At 40.4% G+C, this 14184-nt stretch overlaps 1 long non-coding RNA gene and 1 pseudogene across 2 annotated transcripts; one reads left to right on the top strand and one right to left on the bottom strand.

The window, feature by feature from the left end:
- Positions 1–844: 844 nt before the first annotated feature.
- Positions 845–9433, bottom strand: LOC306645543 (transport and Golgi organization protein 1 homolog; annotated as a pseudogene). Its single transcript has 2 exons — positions 9293–9433; positions 845–8573 (listed from the first exon to the last, which is right to left on the bottom strand). The product of its transcript is annotated as a transport and Golgi organization protein 1 homolog (transcript).
- Positions 9434–9444: 11 nt separating this feature from the next.
- On the top strand, positions 9445–10333 carry LOC306645439. The gene is made up of 2 exons (XR_013759651.1): positions 9445–9984; positions 10109–10333. It is a non-coding gene; the product is annotated as an uncharacterized lncRNA (long non-coding RNA).
- The last annotated feature ends 3851 nt before the right edge of the window (positions 10334–14184 follow it).

The raw sequence follows: 14184 nt of genomic DNA, 5'->3' as shown, positions 1-14184 counted from the left end.
CCACAAAAACCAATGCACCAACACACACACACACACACACACACACACACAAATTTTGGATGTGGTGTACATGTCTGTAATCCCAGATATCTGTGAGATTGAGGTTGAAAGACTGTAAATTCAAGGCCACCAGGGCAATTTAACAAGACCCTGTTTCAAAAGTAAATAAATAGGGCTAGGGAGGTAGCTCAGTGATAGAGCATTCCTGGGTTCAATCCCTAGGACTGCAAACCAACCAACCAACCAACCAACCCAGAAAGGACTTCTCACAGTCTCCTTTAGGGTATAAAAACCCAAGAGAAGACTGATTGTACTGGGTAAGTCATGTGCTCTTCTCTTAGACTAATCCATATGACCAAGAAATTGACCTTTTCTGATTGACCAGGCTGAGGTCACACATACCCTGTTGTTGCTAAAGGGGCAGGATAAAATGATTAGCAATTTTGTGTTCTAGCAAAAGACACAATCCAAGAACCCAAAAAGTTGAAGTCCTCAGTCAGTCCTGGGAGTACTAGAATTTTTTTCCTCGTGATCCTTCCCTTTCGTTTCACATCCTCTGGTACACATCCTCTCAAGGCAGCAATTACTTCCAGGCAGCACACATGATCTCAGAAGCAGGTGTAGATCCAGAGACAGGTGAGGGAGGGGCCAGTTCTCATGCTGTAAGGTGCTCGATAAATATTTACTGTGAAGTAGTGTGTTGACAGGTGAGGCATTAGGGCTTATCGGCCCCTCCCTAGTGATTATCCAGCCCAGCCTGAAAGTCACCCAGAGACCCCTGCTGCCCTCCTTCTATTGCAGATTGTGGCCCAGGTGTTGTCTCCTGCCCATCTCTTCCTTCGAAGCCTGCAGGAGAGATCCTGAATCCTCAGCAGCAGCTCCTCTTAACCTGTCCAGCAGCTGCTGTTTTTTTCTTCTGGAGTTCCAAGACCCAGGGACTGAGGAGTGAAGATGGAAAGAGCTGAGACCAACCCTTGTCTCATATGGCTTTGTTACTTACCTGCTGTATGACCTTGAGTAAATCCCTCAATCTTTGGGTGCTAGTTTTCTCATTTATAAAAGGGGGATATCAACAGCTACTGAACAGGATTAAGGGAATAATTTTTAAGTGCTGTTAACCAAGCTGTGGCCTACTGAGAGCACTTCTACACAGTGACCATGGCATTAACCATCCTTTGTGAACTTGGTTGGGGGAAGGGAGAGTACCTTTTTTTTTTTTTTTTTTTTTTTTTTTTTTTTTTGTACTAGAGATTGAACCCAGGGACTCTTAACCACTGAGCCACATCACCAGCCCTTTTCTTTTTTAAATTATTTATTTTTTTATTTTTTACAGACTGTATTTTGATTCATTGTACACAAATGGGATATGTCATTTCATTTCTATTGTTGTACACAATATAGATTCACACCATTCATGTAATCATACATGTACAAAGGGTGATGATGTCTGTCTCATTCCACCATTTTTCATACCCCCTGTTTCCTTCTATATAATCTAAAGTTCCTCCATTCTTCTCTCACCCTCCGCCCCCCACCCCCATTATATATCATCATCCAATTATCAGGGAAAACATTTGGCCTTTGGTATCTTAGGATTGGCTTATTTCACTTAGCATGATATTATCCAATTCCATCCATTTATCTGCAAATGCCATAATATTATTATTCTTTTTGACTGAATAATATTCCATTGTGTATATATACCACAGTTTCTTTATCCAGTCATCTGTTGACGGGCATCTAAATTGGTTCCACAATCTATCTATTGTGAATTGAGCTGCTGTAGACATTGATTTTTTTTAAATTTTGTTTTTTTGAGACATTAATTGCTAGGTCCTTGCTAAATTGCTGAGACTGGCCTTTAACTTGCAATCCTCCTGTCTCAGTCTCCCAAGCCACTGGGATTACAGACTGCACACCCCTGTGCCTGGCAAAGGAGAGTATCTTTAAGGCAACAGATTTCCCCTTTGCTCCTTTGAGCTCAGCCACAAATCTACTCTGATTCCCTGCAGCACCACTTCCAAACCTGAGAAATGTCTTCAGGTCAAAAGAAGCCTCAAGATTTCTATCACCCTAAGAGGCCAAACCCTAGGACAATATTTGAAGGTCCTTGGGATCTCTGGGTTCATTCAACTGTTCCCTGCTCTTCTTTCCTTGCTGACTTGCCTAAGAAGTCTCTTAGATCTAGGAGCTAAGACATCTATCCACAGAATCTGGCCTCCTCAACCAGGTCTGTCATTATGCAGCAGATACTTCTCACCTCCCAAAGGGCCTTACTGTCTCTGGAAGAGCTGGAACAAATGAGTCTGAAACTTTGTCACTCTGTCTTTGGAATTATACAAGAAGGCCATGCAGTTTGATTATTTAGCAGATCAGAAGAAATGGTCACCCTACATTGGGAGTTAATGAAAATGTGCTCCAAGCCCTGTGCCAAAAGCTTTACATGTATTGCACAATGCTTACAAAAACCCTGTGAGTTAGGCCCTGTAATTATATCCATTTTACAGATGAGAAAATTGATTAGAAGTATTAAGTGGCAGGTCCAAAGTCTCCAGGATTGTAAGCAGCAGAGCTGGCATTCAAACCAATTCCTGTCCGACTTTAAATCTCCGACCCTCACCAGATTCCTCTACCTACCAGGGATTATGGTCTCAAATGTACACTCCAGCAGCACATCTTTGACCCAGTAAGTAAAATGGTAGAGGCAGAAGGTGCTATACAATTTGAAGCAAGTGTTCTGGAAAATCTCTGTGACCATCCTTGGTAGAAAGTTGTCAAAATAGTCTAGTGGAGAAAGGAACCTCCTAGCAGTTGGGCCCAACTGAGGTCTAGTGGTCCCTGAAAATAGGGCCTCTCCCGAAGGCAGTCAATCCCAGGGCCCAGGCGAAAGGTGGGAAGAGCTGCCACACATGCTCTGCAGCACCGATAGATTAAGCATGTATGACTCACACAGCCCCAACTTGACATCTTCCCAGACAAAACCACCTGCAGCACCTAGGGCCGGGCTAAGTTTAGACAGAGGTCCCAAAAGACTGCCCCCTACCTGTACCCTCCCTGCCAATATCTACATAGCATTTATGTTGTCCCAGGCACTGTTCTTTTTCCCACAAATGAACACATTTAATTCTTATGAAAAACCTATGAAATATGTACAATTATCCTTACTTTACAGATGAGGCAATTAAAGCATTGAGTGATGAGGAACTGTGATTGTAGCCACACAACTGAGATTGGAGGCAGGTGCCTGTCTCCAGAGGACAAGGAGCTTTAGCAACTCTTTGGTGTTTGCCCAAGCAGAGGTAGAGAAAGGGGTGAGTTGCTCCTAGTGAACGGTGTCTTGGTGCATTGACAGCCAAGACCTCAGAAATTGTATTGCCTCCTCCCCAGTGATTCCTCCTCCTAGGCCTGAAGCAACCCCTCTCATTCCTGCCTTCCCTCTAGAGAATGTGGTGGGGCCGTGGAGTCTCCTGTCCTCCACTTCCTCCCCAGGCTTGGAGAGTAGTCCTTGCACATGCACCAGGAGCTGCTCCTGGTGTGCTCAGCTTTAGGGTCTTTCACATCCCTTTCTCTCTGGGAATCTATGCTTGTAGAGACCCAGAGCTGCTCCAAGGAGAGGTAGGATTGAAGGAAGGGGCAGAGTCATTTAGAGAGGGGGTCACAGATTTAGGAATATGGCAGCCTTGGGTTTGAACCCTTGCTTGGCCACTAACTGTCATAGATAAAATAATGCTACCTTCCCCCAAAGATATTTACATCTGGGCTGGGGCTGTAGCTCAGTGGTAGAGCACTTGCCTTGCATGTGTGAGGCACTGGGTTCCATCCTCAGTACCACATAAAAATAAATACATTTTTAAAAAGATGTGTCTATTTACAACTAAAAAAAATTTTTTAAAGTATTTACATCTTTATCCCTAAAACCTGTGAATATGTTACCTCACATGGTCAAAAGGCCTTTGCAGTTGTTATTAAGTTTAGGATACCAAGATGGAAAAATTATCTCAGATTATCCAAGTGACTTGGGCCACAAAGGTCCTTACATAAAGAAGACAGGAGAATCAAAAGACAGATGACACTAGATGCAAAGGTCAGAATGACATGGACCTAGGAGTCAAGGAATATAAACAGGCCCTAGATATTAAAAAAAAAAAAAAAAAAAAAAAAAACAAGGAACAGATTCTCTGCTACAGCCTCCAGAAGGAACACAGTCCTGCTGACCCATTTTAGACTTCTGGCCTCCAGAGTGTGAGATAATATATTTATATCAATTGATACAAATTGTAGTAATTTGTTTGTAGTAATTTGTTATAGTAGCAGTAAGAAACTAGTTTACTAGCCATATGACTTTCAGCAAGTTCAACACTAAATTCCCTCATCTGTGAAAAGAGAATAACACCTTGATGTGTTAGAAAAAGTATATCAAAAGCCTGGTTCATTACAAAACTTTATAATGATGTTGTTATGAAAAAGAGGAAGAAAAACCAGGTACTGTGGTACACACCTGTAGTCTCAGCTACTCAGGAGACTGAGGCAGGAGGATTGCGAGTTCAAGGCCACTATGGGCAACTTAGTGAGCTGAGCCCCTATTTCAAAATAAAAGGGCTCAGTGGTAGAGCACTTACCTAGCATGTGTGAGGCCCTGGGTTTAATGCCTAACAAAAGAAAAAGAAAAAATATACAGAAAAGAAGGGAGGAGAAGCAGAAAGAGAGAAGTCATGTGGTAAAACTACAGTTGACTCTACATTATTGGCAGTCTCAGGTGTACATGGACTATATGAAAACCTGGCCAGGTCTACACTAGACCCATCATCTGGCATTAATTCACTTTGACTTCAGGATACTTTTTTTTTTTTTTTTTAATACTGGGAACTGAACCCAAGACTGCTTTACCAATGAGCTACATCCCCAGTTCTTTTTATTTATTTTTAAATTTTGAGACAGTGTCTCAAAAGCTAATTTGCTTAAGATCTTGCTAAATCGCTGAGGCTGCTTGTGAACCTGCAATCCTCCTGCCTCAGCTTCCTGAGTTGCTGGTATTACTGACCTGCACCACCATACCTGGAAGACTTGAAGATTACCTTATCTTCCTTAGGAGGGTCAGGGGCAACCTCTGAAATCTTTGCCTTCTGAATGAAAAACTGGGGTAAAGAACAAGTATAAGCACCTCCCCAATATATGTATCTGGTACCCCCAGTAACTACACCCAATTGATGGAAAAGATCAGATTTGTCTTCTGACCTTCCAATATTCCCGATTTGACTAACATCTCCTTTGAGGGAATGTTCAAATCGCAGAACCCACATAGAATCCTATTTTGTAAAGAATTGAGCAATTGGTCTGAGACAACTCTGGTCATTCAGGTGTATGTGTATGTAAATGGTGATAGCCATCTGCCTCCAGTTTCTCCACATCTTCAACATTTTGCATTCTTTCTCCTCCTCCGCCTTGTTTTTCTTTTTCTTTCTTTTTTCTTGTGTATGTATGTGGTGCTGAGGATTGAACCAAAGCCCTTGCACATGGCAGGTATGTGCTCTACCACTGAATTACATTCTCAGCCGACATTTAACATTCTAGGTAGTATAAAATGATACATCATTGTGGATTTAACTTGCATTTTCCTAAAGAATAATTATGTTCTGGGCTTTTTTCATGTTGTGCTTTTTCGCTATTTGCACATCTTCAAATATCTAAGCCTTTTTGCCCACTAAATAAAGTTAGTCGTCTTATTATTTTTAAAATTTTTTTATTAATAAACAATTTTTATGAACTATTACTACAAAGAACTTCAGCAAGAAGGGAAATAAGTTTATGATCTTTGAGTAAACATTTTTAGCTTAACAGTCTGTGACCAGATATTGAGAGAGAAAGATCAAACTTATAAACACCATTCTCTGTATCAACTGGAATACACTAAAAATAGGATAATGGAAATACATATTCTTAAAGCATTTCCACAGGAAATGTTCATATTTTATGACATTCTAAATCATTTAGCCATTATATATGCTACATTAACTAAAACACAGGTATTCCTTATTGCACATTTCAAAGTTGGAAGAATACTTTAGCTTAAGAGGATACTTTAGCTTAAGATCATTATTTAGAGGGGGAAATGATAGTTTTGAATTTTTTGACTCAAAAATGCATACTGCCAAGGCAGCTTAGTTCTAAAAACCAACCCTTAAAACTTTTGGATTTTGAAGCCAATAATCCCTTAACATAATGAATAGTGCACAGTCCACATTCTGACTGTCAAAGGTCATGGTTATGGGCTCTGTTTTAAAGCCTGCAAATAGTCCTGGCTACTGCTCTGAGAGGCAGATGAAGGCTCATCTCTAGAGCCTGAAGGTGTTAAGTCTCTTGCAGCAGGTAATGGTGAGTAGTTTTGGGGACCATGGTTGGGGGTGGTAATTGGGTACCAGGAATGAAGTACTCTCTTGGACCAAATGAACCTAAAGGTCTAAATGGTGTGGGTCCTGGTAAAAATTCCCGAGGGTCAAGAGGCAGATCCCATTTTCCAGGTGGAACACCTGGTGCATATTCTCTTAAGCCTAGTGGTGGACGCACACCAGGACCAAATGGTGGAGGAAGTGGCTGAGGCCCAAAAGGCCCACCAAGCTGAAGTGACGGTCCATATCGAACAGGTGGTGGTAGAGGCCCTCCCACAGGGGAGCCCATGAGAGATACCCCTGGGAAAGGAGGGGACCCTTTTGTAGCCATATTAACCTTGCCCTCATCCATCACCTTGGCCAGAGAAGAGCTTCTAGAGCTGCTGTTCACGGGAGCTGGACCACATCCTGGATCAGAGGCAAAGGGTTTCCCAGATGCCTCAGAAGACCATTGAGGACGAGGTAAAGGTCCATCCATTGACCAATATTCACTTCTAGGCATATCTCTTTGATTAAAAGTATCAGAGAGAGGTCTCCCAGCTGGCTCTGCTGTCAGTGGAGGGGAACATTCTCCACCACTCACAGGGGATGGGCCAAAAGAGCCATTCTGGCTCAGTGGACCTCTCCAGGGAGGGTTTTGTGTATTTGGTCTTCCCGGCATTGGTTTTACAATCACGGGTTCATCTTACCGCATTGCCATTTTTTAGATCATTTCCAATAATTTGTGTCTCAAATTAGCAGTTTCCCTTTTCTCTTCAGCTATAGCTCTTTCTGCAAGCATGAGCTTTGAGCCAGTTATCATGAGCTTTTTTCTCATGTGTAGCAATCTGGTTTTTAAATAAGCGCTGTTTCCTGTAATTCTTCCTCCATTTCTTCAATTCTCCGCTTATAAGTTTTAACTTCCTCTGCAGCCAAAACCACCTTTTCATCTGCAGCTGACAGCCGCTGTTCTCTTTCTTGTCTCTCTACTCTTCTTGACTCAGTTTCTTTTGCAGAGCCATGTCCTTCTGCTGGTACAGTTCATTTAAAATCTCTACTTTCTGCCTCAGAGTTTTGCACTCATCTTCCAGCCCAGTTTTAGCAGACTGTAGTGAATTGTGGTCATCTTCTAATTTCTTTATTTGGTCTTCTAGGTTACATTTTGAGGACATTGAGGCTCTTAGCTTAAGTTGTAAAAGTTTTAGATCCTCTTCAACTACTGATATTGTAGTTTGTGTCCGAAAGACATCCATCAACTGCTTAATTTGATTTTTCACCTTCTCTCTCTGGTCACCTCCTGCTTCTCCATTGGCTAATTCATCTGACTTATCTCCTTTATTTTGACTCTCAGATTCTGATTCACACTCTATCCAATTCAACTGTGTAATACAATTAGTCAAAGCATTAATATCATCTTTGTGAGTAAGAGCTACCTCTAAATCTTTCTGGGGCTTCTCAAATGATTTTTATTTGCTCACTGAGCTCAGCATATGATTTACTCCCATCTTCAATTTCCTGCTGCAACTGCTCTTTCTTCTCCTTAAGCCTAGCATTTTCTTCCTGAACCTGATGCCATTCAGACTTCACCTTTTCTTCATTAAGCTTAGTTTCATTAAGAGCAATTTGAACCTCTGAAAATTCTGAAGCATTCATTGAAATAACATCCTTTAACTTCTCTATAGATTTGTTTTCTAATATCAAGTCCTGATTATTGACATTCTGTTCTCTCTGATTCTAACATAACATGAAGACTTTTAGCTCTGTCAACAAGAATCTCATTAGTTTTTTCACAAGTAGCTTGATTTTATCCTTATATTTAATTGCTTCATCAGAGAGAATCGTATTTTTTTTCTTGGTTTCTTTGATATGTTTCTTTGATTCCTTAATCTTCTGATCATAATTTGACAATTTTTACACCAGTTCTTCATTTTTTTTTCATGATGTCCTTTAACTTTTCAGAAATTTGCTGTTCAGTAACTTGATATACTCTTATCTTTTACAACAAGAACAGTTCTCCAGCAGAAAATGGCAAATGAAACAATTCCCAAGAAGACAGTGAGAAGTACAGGCTTCCATGGTAGTCCATAAAAATCAGGCCCAGGCTGAACATCATTGGGCCATGTGGCAACTAGCTCCTCAAAATTCTCCAATAGCGTCTTCGAGAGATAGGATCCTGGCAGTGTCATATTTCTTGTTTGCTTGCAGTGTTTTCAAGTATAATGCGTCTAAATACCCAAATCGGAGCATATATTTCTGTTTGTAATAGGCCCTAGGACATCAAACTGTCTAACACCTGGCTAGAATCCCTCTGTATAATTCTTCTCTCATAGATAACCCGGTTTTTATGATTTAAAAAAAATTATGTAAGACAAAAACTTAAATATATGATAAAACTAATTAATATATGGCTACAAATAAAACCACGAGGATAATGAATAATACAAATAATGAACTGTTTCTCTAAGGTTTTAAATCATATTTCCATTCTACTCTTATATAAACAAAGACAATGACAAGTAATTCCAGACAACTCTAGAAAACTGGCTTAGATAAACTACTCTGAATTTAACTTCCTTCTATAAAACTCAATGTTTAATTCTAAATGTGTGCTCAAAGGGAGTGTATCAAACACCAGCTTACGCTCCACTATTCTACACCGCCCTCTGCAAGTATCCGAGATAACTCTCATTCTGGCCCCATCTCCCAACAGTCTCCATAGGGACAAGACCTATTGTGATGTTAGCTGCATTTAGGAACGTAACAAGGGGCTTGCACCTCTTAAGTATTCCGTTAAAAAGTGCAATGAGGAAAGCTTCAAGTACACTCTCACCGGCTTGCTTAACAATACAGTTGGGTCCTGCCTCCCTGGGGCCTGACACACTCCATTTTTCCGTGGCCCCCGTCAGTGTCCCCATTCCGCTCAAAACTCAACCACCTGCCTGCCACAGCAGGGGTCCCTCCCTATGAGGGCTGCGTAGAGCACCGACAGGGGCCATCCCAGAAGCTCCAGGTCCCCCGGGGAAGTGGTGACAGAAGGCACGGTGGCAGATACTGAGACCATTGTGTACAACAGCTGAGCAGAGACGATGCTTCCCTGCTGAACAGCACAGGACTCAGACCTCTTCCACTGTTTCCTACTTCCGAAGGACCAGCACATCGGGGTGGGTACTGGGAATGAACTTCGCCTTCCCCCACCGATGGCGCTTTCCGCCCTCGCGACTTATTATTGAGTAAATTCATTGCTGGTGGCTATATAAAATAATACAACTAATCTGTAGACTGTTCTGGCAGTTTCTTTTAAAAAATCACACATCTGTCCTGTCATCAATGATAAAGAAAAAGACATTGTCCACATGAAAGCTCACCTATAAAAATTGATAGTAATTTTATTTGTAATTATCAAAAAGTGGAAACAGCTCATATTTGTCTGGTGCATAGATAAACTGTGGTATATCCATTCAGTGGAATACTATTCAGCAATACCATGAATTAGTTAGTTATTGATATATACTACAACATGGCTGAATCTCAAAAATGTGATTCCCAGAGGAAAACAAACTCAAAAGTACACTGTATAATTCCATGTATATAAAAGTTCTACAAAACACAGTGTCAGGGGGTTGGGGAGATAGCTCAGTCGGTAGAGTGCTTGTCTTGCAAGCACAAGGCCCTGGGTTGGATCCCCAGCATCCCCCCCCCCCCCCCCCCAAAAAAAAAAAAAAAAAAAAAAACAGTGTCAGAAGCAGATCTTTGGTTGCTTTCAGGGTAGAGCATAGGAGAATTTACTAGAAATGACAGGATGGAACTTTCTGGGGTGATGGAAATGCTTTATGTGTTCTTTAGAGTGGGAGGCCCTAAGCAACTTAGCAAGACCCTATCTCAAAATAAAAGATGGGTTGGGATTATGGCTCAGTGTTTAAGTATCCTTGGATTAAATCCCTGATACCAAAAAATCACCACCAAAACCCCCCCAAAAAAACAAACAAAAAAACCCAAGATTTAATCAAATACAGTTGTGTGCTGTATAACATTTCAGTCAATAACAGACAGCATATTCAATAATGGTTCCATAAGATTATAGTGGAGCTGAAAAATTCCTTTCACCTAGTGATGTCCTAGCATTGTAACAGTATGGTGCATTACTCATGTGTTTACAGAAATACTGGTGTTAACAAACCTACTGTGCTGTCAGTTGTATACAAGTATAGCACAATTATGTGTCTACAAGATATTTGATAATGACAATAAATGACAACGTTACTAGTTTGTGTATTTACTATACTATGCTTTTTGTTATTTTAGCGTGTCCTCCTCCTACTTGTGAAAAAAAGTTTACTGTAAAATAGTAGCTGTGTGATGCCTCCCACAACCTCATATATCTTGTGTTTACTGCACCTCTTGATTGCATCAAAAGGCCACATGCCATGATTGACCTATACCATCTAGATTAGTGTATGTACACCCTATGGTGTTCACACAACAAAATTGCCTAATGACACATTTCTCAGAACACATCCTGGTCATTAAGTGATGCACAACTGAATTTTAAATCTGTGTATTTCATTGTATGTAAATTATATCTTGTTTTTTAAAAAACCTGCTATGTGTGCATGTACAAATATGTAACAGTGAATCCATTATTATGTATAATTATAATGCACAATAAAAAATATATGGGAAAACAAAAACAAAACAAGAAAAAATTCTGAATAATGCCTCAATTTTGAATTACTACCACCAGGTGGCAATGGTGCCTAAATTCTAAGATTTCAGCTGTGCAAATTTGTGCAATGACTAAGATCATTCTATTTGTGAGTGTTCCTGAAAGCATGTGGTATTGTCTTGTGGCATGCATTTTAAATTTCAATAATATTGTGTTGGAGGCCTCTTTCTGTTCCTTACTTCTTTTCCTCCTAATTTAGCATCATGTTTTGAAGGTATCTTTATGTTGTTGTATGTATATCTAGTTCATTGCTCCTTACTGTGGTAGGAGATTATGAAGTGTACATAATCACATTTTACTTATATCCCTTCTCCCAGTGATGAACATCTCATTGCATCCAGCTCTTCAATCACCACAAATATTTTAGTGACAAAATACCTTCTGATATGTCTCTTAATGGATCTGTGTGAGAATTTCTCTTATTATATTGCTAGGATTGGGATTCCCCTTCCCTATTCATGTTTATTTGTTGGTACCCTTATCCCCTTCTTTGTGGCACAAATGCCTTCAGTTTTGTTGTTGTTGTTTTGGTGCTGAACACAGTTGAATTTAAGTGATATCCTAAACTTTTAAGTTAAAGGAAATATTTGCTAATTCCTTCTACTTCTATGTCTCCTTGTAAAACACGTAGTGTTGTTTGTAATGTGGCTTAAATTGACAGGATAACATCATTAACTAAGGTTTGGATTTTCATATTAATAATCATAAATTTTCTCCTATTGAATAAACTTCCCCCATTTTTTGTGGAAAAATAGCTGAATTTAAGCAACATTCTAAATTTAAATTTAAAGTAATGATAATTTCAAGTAATAGTCATTTATTAATGATGATGTTTTAGAATAACTTTGAGGCAAGGTTTCTCTCTCATGGTACATTAAGTGCTCTACCACTGAGTTCCATCCCCAACCCAAGGTAAGATTTCTCAACAGTGGACATTGACATTTGAGACCTGATAATTCTTTTCTGTGGGGAGCTATCCTGTGCATCATAGGATGCTCTGCATCCCTGGTTGTTATCCACCAGATGCCAGTAGTACTCTTCCTCAGAGAAAAAACCAAAAATATCTCCAAATATTGTTAAATATCCAATGGGCAGGTTGGTGAGTTAGAAATCATCCAATTGGTAACAACTGTTTTAAGATAAATGATAATCTTGGATTCATTGGGTGGCATTTTCTAGACTTTTTCTTTCCTTTAGTTATTTCAAGTCTAATCTCAGCTACAGAGTGGTATAATATGGTCCAATGTTTTCTAGCTGAAATAAAGCTCTTCCTGGAGGTAATGGCAGGAGTCCTTAGTCTTGTAGTGCACTAAGCATAAAGTAGTCCTCCAGGCTCTTTTTTCTAGGTTTTCCAGCCTCCTTTGACTGGCTACTACAGGGAGTTGGAGGAGAAAGAAGGAATCCGAAGTTCTCCCTACTACTCTTCTCCAGAGGAATTCAGAAGAGTAGGGAGAGTCCTAAGTGTCCTGAAAGGAGCTTCAAAGTCTGGTGACCTGTCCATAAGGGGAACAAGTCACTCTCTTCAGTTCTTACAGTTAGCTATTTGCTCTCTAGACCTCCTTTGGAACCCCTGACTTGTATCTACAATACTTCAGTGGACACTAGAAGGCTGACGGTCCCCTTATTCCTCAGTACACTAGCCCCACAAATGCCTCTCAAGGAATATTCTCTGTGGTAAAGAAAGCTGCATAGTGGATCTTTCTTGGACACTGGCAACAACCATGAATTTATTCAAGTCTGTAAGAAACTCCTCTGGTGTCTGTTTTTCATCCAGCATTTCTAAGAGTAAGTGATTACAGAACTTTCCCACTCTCCCATCCTGCATTTAACAAATATCTATTAATAACCCTGGCATTGTTGTCCTAAGGAACAATTTGAATAAATTTCTCCCATTTTTTTGTAGAAAAATAAATGTTGCCTTAGATATGAACGTGTGCTTTTTGTTAATGATCTTCAAAAGCTATTAATTTTTTCATTCATTTATTCAACAAACTGTTGGATATCCACCATGCTAGGTATTAGGTTCTGTGTGAGTATGTGTGTGTGTGTGTGTGTGTGTTTGTGTGTATGTGTGTGTGTGTGTGGTAGCTGGGATTGAAACCAGGGACACTTAAGCACTGAGCCACAACCCCAGCCCTTTTTCATATTTTATTTAGAGACAGGGTCTTGCTAAGTTGCTTAGGGCCTCACTAAGTTGCTGAGGCTGGCTTTGAACTTACGATCCTCCTGCCTCAGCCTCCTAAGCCACTTGGATTACAGATGTGTAACACACACACACACACACACGAATACTTGTCCCAGCAGCCCCTTTACTTATGGAGGGGGGGTAACAGATATGGGCAGTCTTAGATGATAAGGGCTGATATGACAAGGGTTGAGCAGGGTTTTCAAAAACAATGGGTCAGAGTGATTAATTCTGACACTGGGGTTCTGATCATATTCACAGAACAGAGGAGGCCATACCTCCTCTGAGCTTTGGATACAAATCAGGAGCTCGTGAGAAATGCAGACTCTTAGACTCCACCCTAGAGCCACCAAATGAGAACCTGGACTTTACCAAGATCCCCAGATGACACTATGCTCATTAATTTTTGAGAGGCACTGCCTTGCTGGGTGCGGTGAGGCATGCCTGTAATTCCAGCTACATGTGAGGCTGAGGCAGGAGGCTCCTAGATTCAAAGTTAGCCTTGGCAACCTAGCAAGACCCTGTCTCAAAAAAGAAAAAATGGGGGGCTGCGGTTGTGGTTCAGTGGTATAACATTTGCCTAGCATGTGTGAGGCACTGGGTTCGATTCTCAGCAGCACATATGAGTAAGCGTATAAAATAAAGGTCTATCAACATCTAAAAAATTTAAAAAAAAAAAGAAAAAATGGTAAAAAGGGATGAGGATGTAGCTCAGTGGTAGAGCACCCCTGGGTTTAATCCCCAGCCTCAGAGAGAGAGCGGGGGAGAGAGAGAGAGAGAGAGAGAGAGAGAGAGAAATGTACCACCTTAAATCAATCCACTTTCTGAAAAGAATGTAAATAGAACCATAATGTAATGTGTGGTTTCTTGGTCAAAGATTAACCTAGTGGCCTCCATGCCAGACTAGGCAG

Source organism: Sciurus vulgaris (assembly GCF_902686455.1).
Source record: "Sciurus vulgaris genome assembly, chromosome: 15".
NCBI lineage: Eukaryota > Metazoa > Chordata > Mammalia > Rodentia > Sciuridae > Sciurus > Sciurus vulgaris.
This window is presented reverse-complemented; position numbering and strand designations above follow the sequence as displayed.